The sequence below is a fragment of the Podarcis raffonei genome, chromosome 1, assembly GCF_027172205.1.
Source record: "Podarcis raffonei isolate rPodRaf1 chromosome 1, rPodRaf1.pri, whole genome shotgun sequence".
NCBI lineage: Eukaryota > Metazoa > Chordata > Lepidosauria > Squamata > Lacertidae > Podarcis > Podarcis raffonei.
The window spans coordinates 111,449,013-111,470,051 of NC_070602.1; the positions used below are offsets into that span (position 1 = coordinate 111,449,013).

General features: G+C 41.9%; 1 long non-coding RNA gene across 1 annotated transcript in view; it reads left to right on the forward strand.

The window, feature by feature from the left end:
* LOC128423752 (uncharacterized) overlaps positions 1-21,039 on the forward strand; it is a 30,332-nt gene that overhangs the window by 4,739 nt on the left and 4,554 nt on the right. Inside the window, exon 2 of the long non-coding RNA XR_008332830.1 lies at positions 2,545-2,669. This is a non-coding gene — a long non-coding RNA (uncharacterized LOC128423752). The remainder of the gene's footprint in view (positions 1-2,544; positions 2,670-21,039) is intronic.

The window sequence follows — 21,039 nt, forward strand, 5'->3', positions numbered from 1 at the left end:
CTACAGGGACTTTATCTTTGTTTTTAAGGAAGATGATAAATACAAACAACATTTGAGTTAAACCTTCCCCAGCTATTTAATATCTTTAAGCAAAGATGGATAGAGATTCCTTTATCACACAAGGGAAGGATGAACTGATTTAAATGAGTATTCTCCGTGGGATACTGTTACTATTTTAAGTTCTTCCAGCTGCGTTCCTCATATGGTGGATTTTAACTAGTGGAATTTATTTACAAATGAATTTGTGCAGAGCTAAATGGAACTGAAATGTTTTTCCTAAGAGAATGGTTTCCTTTTTACATTTCAAATATCCATCTTCTTAATATGAAGTAGAGTTCAGCTGAAATGAGAGTTGCAAGATGAAATTGCAAGCAAATCTTCCTATTTCATATCTGTTAGCAAAAGCTGTGATTTCTGTTCCCTCATTGTGTTTTGTTTCCCACTATTCCTATTGTGAATGTGGTTGGATTTAGGGTTCTTTTTATGGGGTAGTGTGCAAATTAAAATGAAATTCATAAACAGCTCCAAATCAGTCTTTATCTATGGTTTCAACAGTACAACATACAATATGGTGAAATGTATCTGCTGGAAAACCCGCTAGACCAGAAGTTAATCTTCTCTACTTCTTGGTCATTAACCTCTTTGTGGCATCAACACATTAAGCTGAACAGGGATGAGTGAAACTGTCAAGTTCAATTTTTCTCTGTTTCTTGTTTTTCTAATCTTAAATCTCCACATTTCCACATCAGTGTGCATTTAAAGAAAATGAAAAAAGAAGGCTGCATGAAAATTAATCAGCATTTTAGTGCAGATTTCACCCACTATATGAAATATTGTATGCAATTTTGCCTAATATACATATTTTTGCAACCAGTAATTTTCTGCACCAGTTTTGTAATCTACCCTGGTATATGCAATCTGGGACAGATTACTTGGGTGGAGAACTACATTGTGAGATCTGGAGATGTGCAAATTCTGAAGGTCTGGTTTCTTTTGGTTTGTGTATTGTTTTGCAAAGTTCAGATTAGGTAAGGTAAAGGTAAAGGGACCCCTGACCATTAGGTCCAGTCGTGGCGGACTCTGGGGTTGCAGTGCTCATCTCGCTTTATTGGCTGAGGGAGCCGGCGTACAGCTTCCGGGTCATGTGGCCAGCATGACTAAGCCGCTTCTGGCGAACCAGAGCAGCACACGGAAACGCCGTTTACCTTCCCGCTGGAGTGGTACCTATATATCTACTTGCACTTTGACGTGCTTTCGAACTGCTAGGTGGGCAGGAGCAGGGACCAAACAACAGGAGCTCACCCCGTCATGGGGATTTGAACCGCCAACCTTCTGATCAGCAAGTCCTAGGCTCTGTGGTTTAACCCACAGTGCCACCCGCTGCATTTAAATGTGATCTGAATTGAATTTCTCCCTCCATCTCTAAAGCCATAGCAATCTGCTTATATGACTCAATGATAAAAATTAAGGGGCGAGGTGCTGAAACACTCATAGAACATACTACCAGTACCTTAAACATAACTCATCCAAACCCCTAAGCTGTGCATGCTTGCTGAGTTCATGCTGCACATGATTAGTTGGGCATTATTCAAAGCTAAATTCTGAAACAGGATTCAGGATAGAGCTCAATAGATTTCAATATAGATCAGGGGCTGCCAGCATGGTGTCTCGAGGTGTTGATAGGCTACAACTCCCATCATCCTGGACCACTGGCCATGCTAGCTGGGGCTGATGAGAGTTGGAGTCCAATAGTATATGCAGAGCACTATGTTTAATGTAAAGCATTAAAAGAACCACTTCTCGCTTTAAAATAAATAACAATTCTTGGAGGAAATAGATGCATTACCATTCTACAGACTGCCAATTGAATTATGTTGTTCAGCTCATGTTATATAATGATATTGACATTCTCAATTTCAAGAGGAAAGGGGGAGCCGAACAACAATTATCTAGAATATGGTGCTTTGGAGGTATGTTTGCAGATGCCGATCTGGTTTATAGTAAGCCTAGATTGATGTGTATGTAGCAAAAGGAGGTACCTTTTTCCGTGTGTAAAAAAATAAGCAGAATGTAAAATGCTGTGTTTGCTGTTTTGTTTCCTAGTATTGTGGGAAATCATCTGCGTGCGCGCGCGCGCACACACACACACACACACACACACACACACATGCTCTGGTTCCTACCGCACTGCCACCCTTTTATTGATGCCTCACCATATCTCTTTGCAGTATCTTTATAACCAAACTCCCAGATTTAGGGAAGCTGCATGAGGTTCAAATGCCTTCTAACAAAGTTATTTTGGCACACACCCCAAGCTGCGTCTTTTCAGTGCTTGCTTTGTAAAGTTCCAGGGTAGAGGCAGGGTCTTAAGAGGCCTGCGCTTCCTGATGTGAAGTCATTATTCCCCTCTGAAGCTGTTATAGTCACTGTCACGCAATAAATCTGCCCTGCAGTTTTATAATTTGTGCTGGAGCTGGCATCTGTGACACAGCATTGGAGGGATAATAGGAAAGATTTTTATCTTCTGCTTCCTGGTCCTTGCAGAATGTCAACGACACAGCACAAGAGAGCCATGCTGGAAAGTGTCACTGTTGGGTGAGAAACAACCAGGAAAGGGAGCGGGGGCGAGGAAGCATCTTCAAGAATCCAATTGCAGCAGACTCTTGAAAGTAAGTCAAGGACAGACACGTGAAATCTCTGCAAGTACAATACCCACAGTGCATCGTACCACAGGCTGATCTATTCTTGCTTTCAAGGGCTGCCCTAAATGTTCACCTATAATTTTTTTTCTGGGGTAAACATTCTGCTTTAAAAGAGTATGAAGTGGAGTCGAGTAGGTGGGGAATCCCATTTCTCTTCGCAGCCTTTGTTTCCTTGAGCTGCTGTTCTTCAGCACCACTTCCCCTCTCAGGTCTCTCCCACGTAGGAACATATGATGCCTTACATTGGTCCTTCTAGTTCAGTCTTGTCTACAATGGCAGTGGCTCTCTCGGGTTTCAGATAAGGGTCTCTCCCAGCCCTACCAGCAGATGCTGGAGATTGGACCTGGACCTTCTGCCTGCAAAGTAGATTGTTACCTGTGGACTACAGCTTTGCCTTCAAGTGATTTCACAGTCACAAAGAGAGCAGTAATCCTGGGTCAATGTTACCAAGGTCCTGATCAATGTGGCCAATCTATCCCTGCCCAGGAATGGCCAATACTGGTGTACCAGCCAAGGCCAGAATAAAACACTCCTGGCCACTGGGGATACCTGTGGCTCTTGTGCCAGTGATGGATCTAAGAGTACTCCCAAGGTATATATACCTCCTTCTTCAGGGAGTATGCAATCCAGTCAAGAACGAAGGGGCAATCTGTGATGCCAATCTGCAATTTATTTTATCTATTTTTTTGCTGGGGGAGGCAATTCCTCCCCATCTCTAATGAATTTGCAAGTGCTTCGCCAAGAGAGGAAGATATGACAGTATCAAATTGCACATCCTGTGCAATCATACATATTATTCTTGAAACTGAACCCAGTAACTTACCCAGTTGTTTATGATCCTGCACTTTCCAATTCCAAAACAGCATTCTCTCTCTCTCTCTCTCTCTCTCTCTCTCTCTCTCTCTCTCTCTCTCTCTCTCTCTCTCTGTGTGTGTGTGTGTCTGTCTTTTCAACCTCTAGTAGATTGGCAAAGTGCTTGCAAACTAAATAGAAAGCCAGGGGAGGAGGGGGTCACACTGCAACAGAGTGACAGTTTGCCCACCTGATTAAAATGTTCATCAGCTTTGCTGATCCTTTTGGCTCAGCCTTATTGCTTTTTTTTGGATTGGGGAGTTTAGAAGCATTGACATGAGGAGGAAGTCATTGTGGCTGGTATTTAATAGGGACTGTCTGGTGATGGAAGGGAATCTATCAGTCGAAGAGATAAGGGGCCTGTTTTCAGCAATCCACTTTCCACCAGTCATGGCCTTCACTCCTCCAATCTGCTCCAATGGTTTGGGTGACCCAGTTAGGGAGAGTGCAGGGCACTGCAGGGTAGCTCACTGGAAATCCCTCCCTCCCCATTCTTCTAATGGATTCCCTTCCACCACTAGACAGTCATCACTGGATGTCACTATAGTTTGCCCTTATCTGCACTATACATTGGGAGCACTATGGTAGCACTTTAAACAGTCACAGCTTCCCTCTAGGAATCCTGGGAACTGTAGTTTGTTGAGGATAGAGAGAGTTGTTAGGAGATACCCTGTTCCCTTCACAGAGCTACAATTCCTACAGTTCCCTGTGAAGAGACATTTGTTCCTCTGGATCCTACCCTTTAGGTGCACTTGTGATGGTGTCTACTAGTTGTAGAAAAGATAAGCGAAAGTAACACTTTGTATATTGAAAAGAAACATGACATTATCAAGCCCTTTAAGGTTCTATATTAGTTTTTGCCTTCAATTTGTTTATGCATGCCTTTGGAGTGGTGGTTTTTTTTGGGGGGTGGGGGTGCTTTAAATATACTTCTGGCCTATATTTGACATCACCAAGCCCTAGAAGAGTACAACAAATTCTCAATTGCTCTGTTTCCATAGCTCCATCCAAGGAAACTTCCTCAGTGTTTCTCATGCACTAAATAATATTAAGGTTTAAGGTAAAAGCTATCCAAGGAGTGAGGCTCTTCTCAGCCTTCCTGCCATTTCCACTCTAAAATGCTGCCACTTATTTTCAGAGCACTTGATGAGAAAAAGACCGGAATGGAGGTTACACTAATAATGAAGACATTAAGTGGGGGGAAACCATGGTTGTGTCATTCCCATTTCGGGAAACAGCTCTCCGTTTTCATGCTGATGTATGAAAGTGCTTGTTGCTAGGAATTTGTGGTTCTTTCATTTGAATGGGCCAATTAAATGAAGGTTTCGGTAACCTTTTCTTAATAGAAAAAGCCAGTTCCACTGTGAAAACTTTGAGCTGTTTAACAGCAAAGCAAAGCAATAGCTGAAACTACTGATTAACCATAGAGTTTCCTTTTTAAGTGTGTGTGGGGGGGGAATGGGCAACTAACATTTCATCCAGGTGAGATAAAACAATAAATTAAAACAACAAAACGAAGCACTAAAAGGAGTTAAGAAGTAAAATGGAAGAGCTAAGGGTTGGTTATAGAGCAGAAACTTGCCTTAGAGTTGGCCTTAGAGCTCAAAACCCTGCTTCAAGCACTCGGCAGCCATCTTGTTCCCCCTCATCATCCAGGTGTCAGAATCCTTTGTTTGTTTGTTTATATTATTATTATTATTATTATTATTATTATTATTATTATTATTAAACACTTTCACTATATTTATTAACAACATTCATCCAGTAATTCCATACATATTGACATTAACAACATTACACTTATATTTCTAAGCGATAAGAAAAATAACAAAGAAAACATAAACAAATGCATGCGCAGTAGAACAACCAATTGTTTCTTTTTTTCTTTCTTTTTCATATAAAAACCAGGCCACTAATCTAAGTGGCCAATGGGGACAGCCCTCTTTCCCCCAAAATACATTTTCCTGGGCTACGTGCAGCTAGGGACAGGCAAATCCACCAGTCTCCGTTCTCTCATTTTTCTACTCTTCCGTTAAGTTATCCACATTTCCGCAGCAAGGTTTGATTCCCCCCTTTTAAAAAAAAGGGGGGGGGGGAAAGAAGTCCTCATCAATATTCATCAGTATTTTAATGTGAATTTATCCTAATTATATATATTTTTGCAAAGCAGTTTTTCCTAATTCTGGCCTTGTGCAGGTCACTGCTGAAATTTGAAAGACCAAAGTCCACCCTTGTAAGAACTGTTGGAAAAGGAAGGCAGAAGAACTTGATGGATATTTTTCCATAGTTCAGCAAGGCCCAAAGTGTGAGGAGTTTGAATATAAGGCCTCTTTGCCTTTAATTGCTTGAGGGTAGTGCCATAGCTCAGTGGCAGAGTATCTCTGACACATCGAAGGCCCCAGATTCAATCCCTTGCATCTCCAGGGAGGACTGGGAATGTCTCCTTTCTGAAACCCTGCTAGTCAGTGTAAAAGGTAAAAAAAGGTAAAAGATCCCTGGACAGTTAAGTCCAGTCAAAGGCAAGTACTGGACCGCCTCTCCTGTTATGCCCCGTGGAGGACCTTAAGGTCCACAAATAACAACACCTTGGAGGTCCCAAGTCGCAAGGTGGTTAGATTGGTCTCAACTAGATCCAGGGCCTTTTCAGTACTAGCCCTGATTTGGTGCAACGCTCTGTCACAAGAGACTAGGGCCCAGCGGGACTTGACATCTTCCCGCAGGGCCTGCAAGACAGAGCTGTTCCACCTGGCCTTTGGTTTGGACTCAGTCTGACCCTTCTGTTTCCCTCCCCTTACAGTTTTGATCTATGGGCTACTATTAAAATGAGGCTGCATTTTAAATTATAGTTTAACCTGTATTTTAAATTGGTTTTTTAATTTTAAATTGTATTTAATTGTAATTTTATTGGTGTTAGCCACCCTGAGCCCAGCTCTGTCAGGGGAGGGCGGGGTATAAATAAATAAAAAAATTATTTATATTATTATTATCTCGCTTCAGGATGAGGGAGCCAGCGTTTGTCCGCAGACAGCTTTCCGGGTCATGTGGCCAGCATGACTAAACTGCTTCTGGCATGCCGTGACAGAAGCCAGAGCACATGGAAACACCGTTTACCTTCCCGCCACAGCGGTACCTATTTATCTTCTTGCACTGGTGTGCTTTTGAACTGCTAGGTTGGCAGGAGCGGGGACAGAGCAACGGGAGCTCACCCCATTGCGGGGATTCAAACTGCCACCTTCCAATCAGAAAGCGCAAGAGGCTCAGTGGTTTAGACCACAGCACCACCCGCGTCCCCTTGACTAGTCAGTGTAAACAGTATTGAGTTAGATGCATTCCTAAGTTAAATGCTTCAAAGTGGGCCGCTTTTATTCTGAAAGCATTACCAGTTCTTTCTTGTTTTTCTGTCATTTCCACGGAGACAGCATTACAATAGCTTTCCACTTCTTTGAAAAGAATTATTCTGCCCCCTACCCCCCAATATACTTTTAAAAATATGCTTGCTTCAGAAACACATTCTCCTTTTTTTGTTAATTAAATGTAAGGGAAACGAGTTTGTTTCTCCAGAGGCTTTTCAAGCCAGCTGTTTGCCACTCACACTTAACTTTCTTACTTTGTCGAGAGTTGCCACTCTTAATTGTTGAAGACAGAGTTAGAGAACATCTAGCATCTATCTTGAGCCCCTGATCTTCTGTTCTGCTGAGAAATTGCATGCATTGGGCCAGATGGAGAAGAGGGCCCTCGTGGTCCTTCTAAAAACTGGGCGACAACAGATGTACACACATACATACAGCCACCTCAAAGAGAAAATCTTCCTGATAATTAAGTGTTGTTAACAGCCAAGTTGTGAAAGGTTTTCAGCGCCAAATATGTCAGTAGAAATTATTTGGAAATAAAAATGTCACGGCTGTACTTTTGACATGTTCAAGAGGACATACAGTCAAATATTGACCTGTTAAGTCATTTTAAGCAGGATTTAGCTAATTAACTCTGGTTTTAAATTATTAGTTGTGTACAAATTATATTTCACTTTGTGCTGGGAGGTTGAATAAACTTACACGCAACAGCAGATGATGTCTGACAGCTTGAAAGTCTGGTCCCCTCAACTTCTGCTATGTATCAATAGGTCTAGTCAGCTAAAAGGCCTTGATGAGGCAGCAACTGTCACACAAACATTCCAGTTGTCATTGCAGATGGCTCTGGGAGGGACCCATGGCATCCGGGGAGGAATGGTGCATCATCACATTGGGTCCATCCCTGGGCCCTTTACAGCCACAATTTGGAAGGTCTCAGTGTGCTAGTACTGCAAGCAGCAAGAGTTTCTAACAACTTGGGTTGGCTGTGGAGAAAATAAATACTAAGCTTTAAAGATCGACCTTGGACCCCTCATGACAATTGTGTGTTTTTGGTGGTGGGTTTTTGCTTCTGCTTAAAATAAGTAAACAAAAACTTTACAAATGGAATGGAAACTGGGATGAACATGGGGCCTGCACATTCTCCAACTCACCCACCCATTCTCTTTCTCCAAGTCCTGTTTTGGGAAGGGAAAGAGATGTGGTAATGCAAAGTTACCTAATCCACATTTCCTGAAGCAATGTGCGCACAGAGATATCCTACAAGGCTTCTAGTTCTCTGAATTTTGTGGTGTAGCTCTCCAACAAACAGAGAAAGAAGCGAAAAGAAAGGGTTTAAAAATGTGTACATTGGGAAAAGTGTGCACAAAGTGGGTTTGCAGAGACATTTGTGCTGATGGAACAAATCAGAAGAGCAGACTGTTGAATTCCTCCTCCTGTGCTCTCACCACTTGGATCCGGGATTTAGGGCCTGAGGCGCACTGTGGTGTAGGTAAAAAGAGCATGGATCCCCAGGAAAGAATTGTTAGAATTCCTGATCTATGATTGTAGTCATAGGATTGTTGTCTTTCACATGATGGTGTGTGTTTTGACTCCACAGAGTGGGAAGTGACAGGATGTTTGTGTAACTGTGTTCCATGAAGTGGGACTATTGTCCTTTGTTCTTTCTCTCTTTGCTGTCTGATACTAGAGAGAGAGGGAGCCATGTTGCAGTGCTCCGTGTATGTTTATATGTAAATAAAGTAGATTAGCCAATATGCTGAGTTGCTGAGGTCTGTTACGCAACCGTGCAAACTCTGCGGATCCCTAAGTGTGCCGGTGTCGGTTGGCATCAGTCACTGTGATGTTCGGGCTGAAGACAGCTTATGAAGCTCCTGGATGATCGACCAGGAGGGAGGGAACATGCCAGTTGGGCATGTGTCTCTGCCAGGGTCCTACTCCAGTGTAGGCTGAACTCCTGACAAGAATCACACCCCAGCAAGTGTTCAATTGTGCCAAAGGTAGTGGAGGGAGAACACTCCATGTTCTAGGAAGTCTAGCAAAGTCCCCTTCATAGAATCATAGAATCATAGAATCATAGAATCATAGAGTTGGAAGAGACCACAAGGGCCATCGAGTCCAACCCCCTGCCAAGCAGGAAACACCATCAGAGCACTCCTGACATATGGTTGTCAAGCCTCTGCTTAAAGACCTCCAAAGAAGGAGACTCCACCACACTCCTTGGCAGCAAATTCCATTGTCGAACAGCTCTTACTGTCAGGAAGTTCTTCCTAATGTTTAGGTGGAATCTTCTTTCCTGCAGTTTGGATCCATTGCTCCGTGTCCGCTTCTCTGGAGCAGCAGAAAATAACCTTTCTCCCTCCTCTATGTGACATCCTTTTATATATTTGAACATGGCTATCATATCACCCCTTAACCTCCTCTTCTCCAGGCTAAACATGCCCAGCTCCCTTAGCCGTTCCTCATAAGGCATTGTTTCCAGGCCTTTGACCATTTTGGTTGCCCTCCTCTGGACACGTTCCAGTTTGTCAGTGTCCTTCTTGAACTGTGGTGCCCAGAACTGGACACAGTACAGGTGAGGTCTGACCAGAGCAGAATACAGTGGCACTATTACTTCCCTTGATCTAGATGCTATACTCCTATTGATGCAGCCCAGAATTGCATTGGCTTTTTTAGCTGCCGCGTCACACTGTTGGCTCATGTCAAGTTTGTGGTCAACCAAGACTCCTAGATCCTTTTCACATGTAGTGCTCTCAAGCCAGGTGTCACCCATCTTGTATTTGTGCCTCTCATTTTTTTTTGCCCAAGTGCAATACTTTACATTTCTCCCTGTTAAAATTCATCTTGTTTGTTTTGGCCCAGTTCTCTAATCTGTCAAGGTCGTTTTGAAGTGTGATCCTGTCCTCTGGGGTGTTAGCCACCCCTCCCAGTTTGGTGTCATCTGCAAATTTGATCAGGATGCCCTTGAGTCCATCATCCAAGTCGTTGATAAAGATGTTGAATAACTCAGGGGTACTTAATAAGCACATTTTGGGTTGTGCTGTTAGGCTCAAATCCCATGACAACATCTAGATTTATTGGGGGGCCTTCCCACCATTTATCCTCTGTAAAAAGGAAATAGTAGTGGCTTACCTCACAGCCTGATTGTGAAGATGAATTGGAGAAGGAACAGGATATGTTGCCCATTTAAATATGCCATAAAGAATTTTACAAAAGCAACAGGCTTGCAGGCAGTGTTGCAACTTCTCCCTCTCTTCACTTTAAATTCCCCTCAGATGGGTGAAGAGGGCAGATTCCTCTGTTTAAGGTCACTCATGATTACCAGCAAGGCTTAAAAAAACCTGTGCTTTAATCAATTAATCACACAACTAATTGACTAAAGCATCCTGCTCTAATTTACAAATGGGCATACAGAACTCATACCAGGACCTAACCTTGAAATGATCTCTGTGTTTCACCAATAAAGTGGATTTTTTTGGGGGAAATCAATTCAGCAGCATTTCTCTAAAATCTATATATGTGGCCAATACAAAATGAGGAGAAACTCTTATTCTGGTTCCCTCTCAGTTGGTACAGCCTAATACAGGGCGGGGGGCAAACAAACCAAGGACCACATTCCCTCAAGAGGAATTTTCTGCGGACCATGTGGCAGATGTGGGTGGGACCAGTGACAAAAATGGGAGGAGCGATGCTGCATTCCAGGAACACAGGCTTTTACACATATACATGCGCTTACCTTTCCATCTTTGATCTAGGGAAAATCAAAGATCACAGTCTAAGCATACATTCCAGTCAAGCAAAAGCATTCAAGGAAAGCAGATAACAGGGGCCATGAAGGATATGGCCTGAGGAATGTTACCCAAGGAAGGGGCATGAGGGCACCCACCCTGGCCTAACCAATGAACACCACTGTCTCCTTTTCTTTCTTTAAAACTTTTTTTTAAGTACTCTATTACCTACTTTATTGAATTGCCTTTCTAAATAAGAAAAGCCAGTTCAAAAAAGGAGATGTTCCAATCCACTGCAAGTTTCTCTCCCTTTCATGAGAGTTCTGTTCCAAGTGCTGGCAAGTCCTGCCACTGACCACACCCTCACAATTGCAGGTCTGCCATGCAGTCAGGGACAGACTGTATCAGGCCCGGACAACCATGCCAAATTATCTTCAAATAAATACTTCTAAAATATTTTGCAGACCTTCTAATGAAACTGTAGGCTTGTTTTAAGAAGCATAACAGCCTCTGCCTAATCTGTTCCTTCAGAAGTAAGACCTATCGATTTCAGAGGATTTGATTCCATGCAAATATACTTGGGCCTGAAGCCAACTAACCATTTGTAAATAAAATTAACAAGGCAGTCCTTCTAAGCGGCATGTTTGTTTTGAAGGCAGTATAAAGTTTCACTTCATGTACTTAAAGTAATTCTGGATAACTTTTGCTCTATCTTTATAATTGGGAGAGAGTAAGAGGGATCACAACAGGCCCCATCCCACACCTGAACACAACGGGCTTCCTCCAATGGCAAAACTATGAGTATAGCATCCTCTACAGTTCTCAATATCCATATATGGGGGGATTCACATATAGGGAAAGGTGCTCCTTCTGGTATTTGGGTCCCAAGCCATTTAGGGTTTTATATTTTAGCAGCAGTAGTGAACAGGAGCCTGATTGTACTGAACAGGAGACCAAAGTGGATTCAGAAGAATCTGTCATGGGCCAGGAGTCAGCTTTGTCTGCTGAACAGCAGCCTAAAGGGGGAGAAGGTGGAATGACTCCACTTGCAGCTGAGCAGCCTGACTTTGTATGTGAAATATACTCAGAGTTGAGTGTGAATTTCATGCTCTTTATTGAGCTCATAGTAGCAATGAATGAAACTTTCCCCAAAACGTCTAGCTATATATACATTATTTACACAATGGGCCCCGTGTGATTGGCTAATTCCGGGCTGCTCCTGTAGGTCAATGAGGTTGCTGATTCACTTCATCCAGGAGCCTTATTGGCTGCTCCTGAAGGCCAATCAGGTCACTGATTCACTTCCACCTGGAGATGGATTGGATGGCTCCTGCGGACCAATCAGACTGCTGCATTCTGGATCCTATTGTTCTAGGATTCAGCTCAGTAAATAACAGTGTGTGGATTATGTCCCTAGTCTCTGCTTGGCATTGGGAGTTGGATAGGGCTACAACAGAACCAGTACTATGTGACTCCATCATGCTATACTACTCAGAACTGGTAGTGTTCTACACAAGCTGGAGCTTCCAAATCATCTGGAAGGGAGGTCCCACATAGGACAATGTAACAGTAGTCTAAAATTCCTTTATACTGCAGCATGAAGGAATGTGGCTAGGCTAGCATGGTTCAGGAAAGGCTATAGCTGGTGAACAAGACTGAACAGGAAACACACTCCCCTACCCTATGAAGCCTACCTGGACCTCCACTGACAAAGTTGGATCCAGAAGGTATCTTCTGCTTAAAGGTATGAGTATTGACCTGGTGCTATGCCGTGGATCTGGTACAGTCCTGATGCAGCTGCTGTGGTCATGATGCAGTTTTGTTTGTGTGTTTCTGCAGCTGCAGGGAGTTTGGTGATGAAAGGAATTGGCAATACCCATGTTCACAGGCCTTCATCTCTGCATGAACAAATATGGTCATGTACAAAGGACCTTTATTATTATTATTACCATAGTCATTATCCAGCACCCCTCACCCCAAATCTGCTCCTGCACATGCATCTTGTGAACATTAACATGGGGAAATGACCAGAAGTTTTACTTCTATTGTCTAGTTTTTTTGCTATGCAAATCGTTGTCAATATTTTCTTGGTGAATCAATATACTCAGCAATTTCTTTCCCTCTCTCCAGGTCACTTGATGATTAAGTATGTGCCAATGTAAGTCACCAGCTGAAGTTCCAGGTCATTTATTGTATTTAATATTATAGGGGAAATCCATTTAGATGAGGAAATTTGGTAATTAGCTCCAAGGTGAGCTATGTTTAATCTACCCAGATGAAACTAACTCAGGTTAAAATCAGTACATTTGTTGCAGTAATTTTGTTATTGGATTCATCTTCTTTGTATGTGATTTAATACTTTGTGCTTGAGGAGCTAAATTTTTTTTAATCCATCTGTGAAATTCACAGCTTCGAGATACATTTTGGAAAGTGTTCCATGTGCCCCTGATCTCTGGTGCCAATCCTGCTGTAATTTGCATAAATTACACGCTTATGTGTATGCCCACATTTTTTCCACCAGTCACCTACTTGATCTGCAATTGGAGGCCAGAAGCTACAGCTGAAACAGATGCTTGCAAATGCTCTCAGTTGGTGGGTTTTCTAGTGTTGCCATTCAGAAAACCAAATGAGAAATTCCAAATTAAAAATAACATTTTGGATATGAATCATTAATCTTTTTTTTAAAATAATTCATAATTGTATTGCAGTGGTAGCCAACATGCTGCCCTCAGGCTGTTGATGGACTACAAATCCCATCATCCCTGACTATTGGTTAATTTACCAGAGGATGATGGGAGTCATCTTAAGGGCACCACTTGGCTACCCCTGTTGTATGTCATTATTTGTAGATGCACACCCTTGCAGTGTTGTCTGTGAATCGTAGTAGAGGGGGTAAGCGGGGAGGCCCATATGTTGCCTAGATAACCACCCATTGTTTCTTTTCCAGCGGCGAACATCATGAATCACAATATCTTGTCCCAGGATTGGCGGCCAGAATAGTCTTCATATTTACAACAATAGCAGGCCACCTGGAGGAGGAGTTGGCTGCAGCATTTATGGCATGGCGTGTGTGTGTGGAAAGGGCAACAGTGGGGAAATCATACCATAGGAAGAATAGATTTATGAAAAAGCTAACTATGGTAGTCAATCAATTGTGCAGGCAAATCAAAGCCAAGTCAAATGAAGGATCCAATGATAGAACCTCTTGCATGTCATCACTAATCCTGGTTCATTAATCCTGTGGACTGTAATCATACAGAACAGTCTACTGTAAGTGAACAATGGCTACAAAGACTGAGATTTGAAATTATTATTTATTATTTAAATTTATATACTGCCCTATACCCGCAGGTCTCAGGGTAAAATCACAATATATAAACACAGCATACATTTGCCATTGAAACATCATATAATTATTCCCACGTGGTTGATTGACAAATGCCAAATTTTAAAAATTGGTTGATTTGGTTAATTTTTTAAAAAATTTGGTTGCTAATATGGCAAGGGAGATCCTTTTTCTCTTCCTCTGCCCTACGAAATGATTGAAGATTCTTGTTTCCCAACAGTTGGAAGTTACAAGGCTTGCTTCCACCACACACACACACCAAAGGTCACATTTACATGATGCATATCCTGCCCTTGGGCAAATGAAAGGAGGCACAGTATAGCTTTATAGATTGCATAGCCATTTTCCAAAGTTCAGGTCAATTTCAGCAATGGAAACAGCAGGCACCAACCAACTGCTAACATAGCAGCACCTATTCTCAGGAGCACAGGCCACCCAGGCACAGCATAATCACATAATCTCATAATGTTCTCGATTTAAATTGCAAGCATAAGATCATTTTCAGGGTTAGGGTTAGGAGCTTACCACAAATGCATTTGTGTTTTGCAAGCTAAGTAAATGTGCATTGTGTACCAGATATTACCAATCCCCATCACTAGTCAACTGTCAAATACAAATTAATGCTGCATGTCATCTATGAAATGCTGCCATATATACTGTATAATATGCAGCATTGTATATCACCTATCATGTATCAGCTGTCAGGCATAAAATATTGAATTATTTTTCAATTAGGTTGGATTGTTTCCGTTGTGTTGAAGTCTGTATTCAGCATATAGTATCAATAAAATAAAACACTGAAATCAAATCAAATGCAGATATCAAATATTCAAAAGAAGGTCAGAACAACAACAAAATTCTCATGGCACTCCAAAAAAATCTGATACATGAATTGTGGCATAGCTCTTTGTATTTTGCTGTTGTGAACCACCCTGGGATCTTCAGATGAAGGGCAATATACAAATTTATTTAATAATCACAATCATAGCCTCATTGGTTTAGAACACATTTTATTTCATTTTGTAATACCCTCAGCAAGTGAGGTCAGAGGACAGAACCCTGATTTCCCCCCATCTGTAGCCCTATTTGGAAACAGTAAATCTCTGTTAATTTTATTCTGGCCCTGTGTCACCATCCCCATCCCTCTCAATGGGTTGAAGTGATGCCATCTAAAGTAGGAAGGTTGGTCTATATGTATAGTCCAGGAGTGGACAGAAGGTAGATTGGTATCTGTCTGCAGGTGTCTCAGTAACCTGCAGTAGATCAGCAAGGATTTCTGACTCCCAGATTAATAAGGGGGACAACAAAATGACTTGCCCATGTTGCGAAATTGCACTGGTGATGTGGGGTAGATGTGCATTGCTATTAGGGCTGTGCAGAAATCCCCATGATCTGCTTTGTTGTTGTTTAGTCGTTTAGTCGTGTCCGACTCTTCGTGACCCCATGGACTAGAGCACACCAGGCACTCCTGTCTTCCACTGCCTCCCACAGTTTGGTCAAACTCATGCTGGTAGCTTCGAGAACACTGTCCAACCATCTCATCCTCTGTCGTCCCCTTCTCCTTGTGCCCTCCATCTTTCCCAACATCAGGGTCTTTTCCAGGGAGTCTTCTCTTCTCATGAGGTGGCCAAAGTATTGGAGCCTCAGCTTCAGGATCTGTCCTTCCAGTGAGCACTCAGGGCTGATTTCCTTCAGAATGGATAGGTTTGATCTTCTTGCAGTCCATGGGATTCTCTATCCAGGACCCCTTTAGGTAGACCTGCTGAGAAAAGGCGAATGGCAGAGAAGCAGTAACCCAAATGGGGGTGGGTGGGTGGGGTGCAATTATTTTTAAGGTGCCTATTCACATAAAGTACTTTCCAGAAAATATTTCTACATCAGTGAAATCTGTTTTCAATCTGAGAGTTGATAGTGATAGAGAATTTGATGGTATAGCTACGCATACTAATCATAGTTAATAAACTGACATGGAAAACTAAGTAAAAGGAGAAGAAAATATGTTGTGAGTGGCAGTCAACTAACTGTAATGTACTCTACTGGGTCTACTGTAACACAGAGTAGACCCATTGAAATTAATAGCCATGACTAACTTAGGTCCATTAATTTCAATAGCTCTACTCTGAGTAAAAGGTAGTTGAATACAAACTTCTGTGCTATCATGGATTGCAATCATTTCCAGTGAATGTCAAGCTCAGCAGGGAGTTGCAGTTTTAAAGTTTTGCTCACGTCACAAAGGCCATTTGCAGGGTCATCATAGTTCCCATGAGTGCTTGAGGGAGAGACATTCTCTTTTCATCCCTGTCTGTAACAGCAATGGATTAAAGACTTTTCAAAGCTTCACTCAATAACAAGTTTTTTCTCCTTCCCTGCCCTTCGCACAAAAGAAAACCTAGCCCTTTCCAACAGCTGGGCATTTGTGTTTTAGACTATGAAATCAAAGGCTCACTGTTTAAAATGGTCTTGCCTTCTATTTATAGCAATAAGCTGCAACTTTGCCCAAAGTAACTTGCTCACGTCCCAATAATTTCAGTGGAGTTTCAATAGCCCAACAGTCCATCCATGGACATGTTTATTCAGATGTTATTCCCAATGAATTCAAAGGGATTTAACACCCAGTTCAACTGTTTCTATCAGGGATGGTAAACATGTGGTCCTGCAGGCATTGTTGGGCTGTAAATCCCATCAGCCACAGTCAGCATGGCCAAATGCCAGAGGTTTGGGGGACTATAGACCAGTAATATATGGAAGGGCCACCGGTTCCCTACTTTGGGTTTATAGAATTGGTGTGGACTCCTGACTTCCATTTTCCACCTTCCATCATGAAGTTTGGATTATCTTTGATGCAATGTACAGACTGAATCAGCAGGGTAGATGAAAATGCTGTATGGAAAGCTTGTAGATCCTTAAAAGAAACCAGGTAAAAGATGATGATTTGAGGCAGTTAGACATTTAAAACACTTGCTTAATAACTGAGAGTTGAAAAAGCAGGGCTGCTGCTGCTGTGCCTTTTCCTTAATTTAAACTGACAGCCCACTTTCAAGTCATACCAGTGTATGAAATTGCTGGTCAGCACATCCCAGAGCTTTTCTTCATGGACCGAGCTTGACAAATTAGATTAGAAACTTTTATCAATATTAAGGCACAGTAGAACTACTTAACCCTTATGTACCCGGGGAAACAGAACACGCACCTTTGTTAACAGGAACAAGTCCTTCCTTGCCTCAGGCTCATAACTCATACAGTCTTGGAATGCTACTACTACTACAAAATGGACTAGAATATAGAGTAACAGAATTCTCTCAGGCAGATGGATTGTCCTTTTAGGAGCCAATGATATATGATCCCTAGCTTGTGCTTCCAGGCATCTGTCTTCCCATAGGACCCACAGGTCTTGCTTAAGCAGCTCCAGAGATGGTTGGGAGGAAGGCGTTATCTGAGGCCATTGTACATTATTCTTCTACATTAGCACCACCTCAGCTGAAGGATCTGGAACACAGACCAGGATGGAAGTATTTGATGAGATGCCGCTGGGTGTTAGTCATGTTTTTCTCCACATACTCCAGTAGGAGGTGATGCTAATGTAAAAGAACCATATGCAGTGCAATCTGAGCCAGACCAGGGACCACAGAGCTTCAACTTCTGAAGCAACCATTCATGGGAAAAGAGACAGAGGCTCCTCCAGTCAATCAATTTCCTTTATTTGACCGATAGTCAGAAATAAAACATTACACAATAATTATAAACTATAACATCATAGGGGTACATAAATAAGGTAGGGCCACAGTACTAGACCTCTCACAGATAACCCACATCAAAGCAATCAGTTATACGTTTCCGACACTTGAGTGCCAGGAAAAGGAATTTAGCCACTGACAAAGTTCTTTTCCCAGAAGACTTATTTAGCAGATATTCTGTCTGCTTTCCTCTTTGTTGGGAACTGAGCTGGGGTAAGTGTGGAGTTATAAGGTACTGTCTTAAATCGTTGTAAAAGGGACAGCTCAGTAAAATGTGCTCTGTGGATTCTACCTCACCCAATGCACAGTGGCATAATCTCTGGTCATATGGGACTCCTCCATATCTTCCCTTCAGAACCGCCGAGTCAAGAACATTCAGCCTAGCCACAGTAAATAGTCTGCGGTATTCCACGTAGTGGATATCCGCCAAGTAGCGAGCTGGAGCAGCCCGATACAACTGCTCCCCCAGAAACAACCCAGGTTTCACACAGGCTATGTCCTCCTGCCTGGCAATATCCCTTAATCTTTGAGCGATCACCGCCTTTGCGTGGCTATACGTCATGGACTCTATATAAAGGGAGGACAACCCGCACTTCTGCACTTCCAGAGGCTCCTCCAGGTATATCAAGAATACTGTTATACCAAAAGCAACTGCATTCACTTGAATCACTTATGCACCCACAGCTGAAAACTTTCTTGCTGACACAGAAATCCAGGTTCTAATTAAAACAGATTGCAAAAGAATGGGTTTATTTAAAAACAAATATACCCTAATTGAAATCTGTATTTCAATTAGGAAATATTTGTTTTTTAAATAAATCAATTATTTTAGAACTTCTGTGATTTTTGTGCTATCTGAACCATGCTACAACAATTCTAAGGTTGGCTTTGTCTCAGTATAACTCCATAATCTGCAGCTGCTGGCATTGACATTTGCTTTATGATGTAGACTTGTAGGGCAACCCACAAAACTGGTTAATCACCCCTTTATTTTCTTGGTTCTGAGTTACACTAAAAGAGAAAACATGAATTTCCCTTTGGACTTGGTTTAATATGCTTACCTTTTTTTCTCCATCCATGTGATTTCTCCTCCAGCCCTAGTCTTGGGATCCAGTGGGGTATGTGTGTGTGTAAAATGTGAATCTCAGTCTGCAATCACTCCATTAATGAACTCTGGTGCAAATTCTCAGATCATGATGGTTCATGATCATTGTGATAACCCAGATCCTGTTCATCATCATCTCACACAACACATCTCTGCATTGTTCATTTGCATCTAGCTTCTATCAGTGGCCATATTTTGAGTTGAGCAAGTTCTGAAGAGTGACATGGGCTGTACTTACTACTCGCTACACATGAAATAGGGAAGGGGCTCTTCAGTGCATTTTTCTGAAGCATGATGAGCGACAAAGACAGGCCTAGCCCAAGCCATTTTGGCACCTGAAGTGAACCACAAAATGGCACCCTGCCTCCCCACCAGGGAAGAAGGCGTAAGTGAAGATCTACATCAGGAACAAGGGGTGTGTGTGGAGAATTACAATGGGATATGCTGCTACTGTGGAACGTGCCACCTGAGGTGGTCACCTCACCTTGCCTGAACAAATGTTTGGGTTGAGTTCTCCTCCTCTGCAATTCTGATAAGAAGAGACATTTTCTGTTTCTTGACCCCCCCAACCACCCCAACCTTAGTGTGTATTAGCAACAGAAGTTCTCTCATATTTCTTTCCCCTCTTTTCAATCCTGATTGGGTCAAAGCAGCTGAGCTGAATAATAAGGGGGAGTTGTTAGGATCAGGTCAAACTCCCCCCCATTTTTTTATTGATTTTCACAGAATTAAGAAACGCTCCAACAAATAAACAGACAAACATAAATCATAACCTTATTGAAACTAATCTTCTTAACATTGTTAAGTGACTTCCTCGTATCCCTCTAGTTGAATTTCAATGCAAATCATTTTAACGGTTTTCCAAATCAAGGTTCTTATAATCTTAACTTAATCACTTAACATCACTCTTTCTTCCCAATTCAGCATTAAACATAATAATTCATCACATTACTTATTTAAATCCTAAGCCTGACTAGTAATTGCAAGCTTTTTCCAATTAATTTAACTTAACATATTTAACCAAGTAATCATTAAATTTCGTCCATTCTTCCTGATACTCCTCCTCATTCTGGTCGCGGACTCTTCCGGTCAGGTCGGCTAGCTCTGAAAAGTCCATCATCTTCATCTGCCATTTTTCCACATTTGGTAGTTCTTGCATTTTCCACTTCTTAGCTAGTAAGATTTGAGCAGCAGTTGTGGCATTCAAAAATAATTTAACATCTTTCTTGGGCAATTCCAAACCTGTTATTCCAAGAAGAAAGGCCTCTGGTTTCTTTATAAATGTATATTTCAATATTTTTAAAAATTCATTGTAAGTCTTTCACCTTGGGGCAGGTCCACCACATGTGATAAAAAGTTCCTTCTTTTTCTTTACATTTCCAACATAGGTTATCACAATTATGATAAATCTTTGCTAGTTTAACAGGAGTCAAATACCATCTATACATCATTTTCATCATATTTTCCTTTAACATTGTACATGCAGTGAACTTGACCCCTCTCTTCCACAATCTTTCCCAATCCTCAAAAATTATGTTATGTCCTACATCTCTTGCCCAATCTATCATCACTGATTTAACTTGTTCATCCTTTGTATGCCACTCCAAAAGTAACTTATACATTTTAGACAGATTTTTAACAGGATCAGGTCAAACTTGGTTCCCTTCCCAGGCCTCTGCTTGTTTAACCCTTGCCCACCAACAGGACAACAATAATCACAGTGTGTGTTTGTGTGTGTGAGAGAGAGAGCGCATCTGACTTGCACAAGTGCAAACTGGTGCCATCTCATCCTTAAGTCCCAATTACACAGTCCCTTTAACAGTATCTCATAGGCTTATTGAGCTTAGCATCTCATCACAATGGTAGAGTTTGAACGGTTCCAGTGGAATTCAGTCCTATCTGTCATCTGATAGGACTTCGCAGCGGTGAAGAGCTTTTCAAAGCAGACGAACAAAGAGCAACTTATGGTGAGCATACTGAAAAGACTCCATGTAAAGATCTGAGCCAATGAATTCATCAAAAGTCTTTTAAAGGTACAAAAGCATATATATATAGTAATATGTTCACCTGGGAATTTCCTACGGCATGGTACATATTAGTGGGGAAAGCCTATAACAAATACCACAGTTCGGTGAAAGGAAGATCACACACACAGAGAGAGAGAGAGAGAGAGAGAGAGAGAGAGAGAGAGAGAGAGACAGAGAGTATATATATATATATATATA